A 3,691-nucleotide genomic window follows, 5' to 3' on the forward strand; every position below is an offset into this window, starting at 1 on the left:
TACATATACACCACACACAACAATAAAGAATTCTCAGTGGTTCATCTTCCTACCCAAACACTTACCCACATGCCGGGATAACGTCCCAGCTTCCCCAGGGGTAACATACTGAACTGAGGAAGTACCTCTCACTCTCTCATTCCCTAGGCCCTCCCCCAGGGAAAGTCTACAGAAACACAGCTTTGACTCAACTACTTCACTGTCAAAGTACATATTGAGCTTCTCATGTTAAAATAACCATCTTAATTTCAGATGTGTAGTTTCCAAAACAATTCACCTCCACTGCAACAAGGAAATAAACAAAGACAAAAGGAAGATATGGAATCCAGGAAGCAGAAGACACAACATAAGACAGAGATGAAGGGATGGTAAAAAGAAATTCCTGAGTGACATCTGTACAGCAGCTGCGGAGAACTGCCAGTTCAGACTGGAGCTGGGGGACAGAGAAATCTGGGAGAGCTGCCCCAAGGAGGGAAGACAGGCAGCGAAAACAATGGTAAATCTCCTCATACACTTGGTCTTGTAAAAAATTGTACTATTGGAAAGAGAGGGGGAGATTTATCGGTAGATAGAAGCTGAGCAAATAAAAACAGAAAACCATAGTTAGGTACAGGAAAAGTTTAAAAACTGAGCACACAAAAGTCATGAATATTATATACTCACGGTTTCTAAGATAACAAAACGTATATGCTGTACAAAAGTAACAACATAAATGTTATTATAAAAATGAGTTTAATCCTAAGTTATTTATTGTGGCGGCAATAGGAGAAGGAGATTTCAGAGGTAAATAATCAGATGTCATAAGAGAAAGTTAACCATTAGAGGTAAGGGTGTGTTTTCAGTGACAAAGCACTCAATTGACATGCTCAGCTGGTCCCCAGCATCACAAAAAGAAAAGAGAAAAATTTCACTTATTACTGCTTCAAGAGAGAATATAAGCATAGAAATATATTCCAAAACAAACAAATAAGAACTATATTTGGGGAACTGCACTGGAGCTGATGCTAGAGCTAGACGCTAGGGCTAGATGCAGAGCCTTAAAGAGCAGTGCAAGATACCACCTGTGAGCTTCTGATTGCTATTTGACTTGTGACATTAAATGACTATTTCAATTGAACAAAAAAAATTTGGGGGGAAGGGCTTAGAGACAGGGTTTTCTCTGTGTAGCCTTGGCTGTTCTGGATTCGCTTTGTAGACCAGGCTGGCCTCGAACTCAGAGATGCACCTGCCTCTGCCTCCCGAGTGCTAGGATGGCACGGCTGGCCAATTGAACAAAAACTTAAAAGAACTAGAGATGTCACTCAGCAGTACATGGCTTGACGAGGGTGAGCAAGACTCTGTTCAATCCCCAGTACCAATAAAATAAACATTAAAATGCACCTTCAGACTAAACTGGTTTCTGCTTTTTATGTATATGTGTATTTTGTCTGCATGTAAGTGTTGCAGAATATTTGATCCCATTGTGAACCCCAAGATTGTGAACTGCACAGACCTGTTTCTCATTGTGGTGTGGCACAGTGTTTGATCCTAGAGCTTTCTGTTTACTGTAAACAAATACTCGTGGTGGGCTAGCACCTAGCACACAATTTACAGAAAGCTCTGTAAACAGAGTTAAATTTAACCTTTGGTCAGGAGGTGGAGCAAGAAGCCAGCTGACAGGGATTAATCAGAAAAGAGGGTGTTGAAGACAGCATGGAGCTGAGTAGGAAGGTCAGCTGGGTGCTCTCTCTGCCTCTCTGAGCTAGTAGGCTTTCACCTCTGCATCTGGCTCCTGAGTCTTCATTGGTAAAATGGCATGATTGAGATTTTGTTTTAAAATATTATGTATGTATACATACCACCTGCATTCCTGGTGCCCAAAGAGGTTAGAATGGGGGATCAGATCCCCCGGAACTGGAGTATAGACAATGGTCAGCCATTACTTGGGTGCTGAGAACTGAGCCCAGGGTCTTGTCCAAGAGCAGAAAGTGCTCTTAATTGCTGAACCACCTCCAGCCCCAACTTCTAATAGCCTTTTCTTTTGATTTATGTGTATGGCTGCTTTGCCTGCCTGCATGTCTGTCTACCATGTACATGCCTAGTGCCCAAGGAAGCATCAGGGTTCCCTGGAACTGGAGTTAGAGAGAGTTGTGAGTGCTTGGCATTGAACCTGGGTCCTCTGGAGGAGCAGTCAGTGCTCTTCATCACTAAACCATCTCTCCAGCCCATCTACCTTATTGATACAGAGTCCCCCCCCATCCCCCACCCCTGTGGAACTGGAGCTCCAGTTTCAGCTAGCCTAACTGAACAGTGAGGCCCCAGGATCCACCCGGCTGGTGGGGTGAGCAAACAAAGTGACACTGGTGACCCCAGCGCAGGTCCCTCCTGCTTGAATAGCAAGTACTTTGGCTGATGAGCCACCTCCTCAGCCCATCTGCAGGACTTTTTAACGAGAGAGTTGGGTTACATTCTAGTTTTCAGTATCTGCCAAGATGTAAAAAAAAAAAAAAATTCAGGGTACTATGTGACACATGACTTTCCAGACAGTAAACTCTCGGGAGACATACAGGGTTTGTTTGCTTGTTTGTTTGTTTGTGTTTCTATTGGGCATGGCATATCCTTGACGCTCTTAAATAAAGACTTTGTCTCAAAAAAAAAAAAAAAAAAGGAAGAAAGAAAGAAAAGAAGAAGGAAGGAAGAAAAGGAAAAAGAAAGAAAGAAAATAAGTCTTTCTGGGTTTCCACATCCACACTGATTTTGCTAGCATCCACCCTCCTGCTCACCTCCATCACCACCTTGTAGCCTCAAACAATGGTTCCTAGTGGAGGAACATCAGACACATCCCATGAGGCAGTCTTGTGACATGTTATCCTCTCCTCTGCTCTTCCCCACCCCAAGTAAAGATCAGCATACGGGAAGTTGGAACAGGAATCTTGGGAAAGGGCAGTTTGGGGGTTGGCACCACAGACCAGGACGAGGTCACAGGCCAAGCCCAAGACAGCAACTTTGCTGCCCTGTCCTTGGTGCTGGCAGATGGTGAATCAATTCAGTTAGCACTGCTGCCCCTCTCACAGTCCAGCAGGGGACACAAAATGAAGCTCCCAAGCAAAGCTCAGACTGGGAAGGTGGCCTGTGAATTAGCCTCATCCCTTAGAAGCAGGGTGCTTTCATCTTTTAGGCTGAGCTGTCAGCTTGAGCCAACTGCCTCCCCTTCAGCATGATATGCCCTAACCACTTGAGGTTTGGGGTAAAACGCTGAGTCAGATGATTCAACAGGTGTGTGGTGGGGCCTAAACTCCTGCCTTTCTAGCAAGGATCCAAGTGACAAAGTTCTGTGGACCTCATTTTGAGGACTGGACACTTCCCTTTGCTGAGACGTGAAGATTAGATTGATGACAATCAACTGTGCTTCCTTACTCTCAGGCGCTGGGAATAGTCTGAAAGATAGGCACTCACCCATCCGCACCCCATTTCCTCTCTACCATCTGTGAGGTGCACACGGGGCAGATTTTGACCAGCCCGATTATGTGCACAGCTATGTGGAGTCACTCCTTGATGGTACTTCAGAAGAATTTACCTGATGACTCAGAAGTAAGTTCACCCCACATCGAATCCCATGGCCCACCCTCCTCCCCAGCCACTCCCCCAAGTTACCAGCCAATACAACATACCCAGAGAAAGATTTCTTTGTTTTTAATTAAACCAGCTTTGA

Source organism: Acomys russatus, chromosome 29, assembly GCF_903995435.1.
Source record: "Acomys russatus chromosome 29, mAcoRus1.1, whole genome shotgun sequence".
NCBI lineage: Eukaryota > Metazoa > Chordata > Mammalia > Rodentia > Muridae > Acomys > Acomys russatus.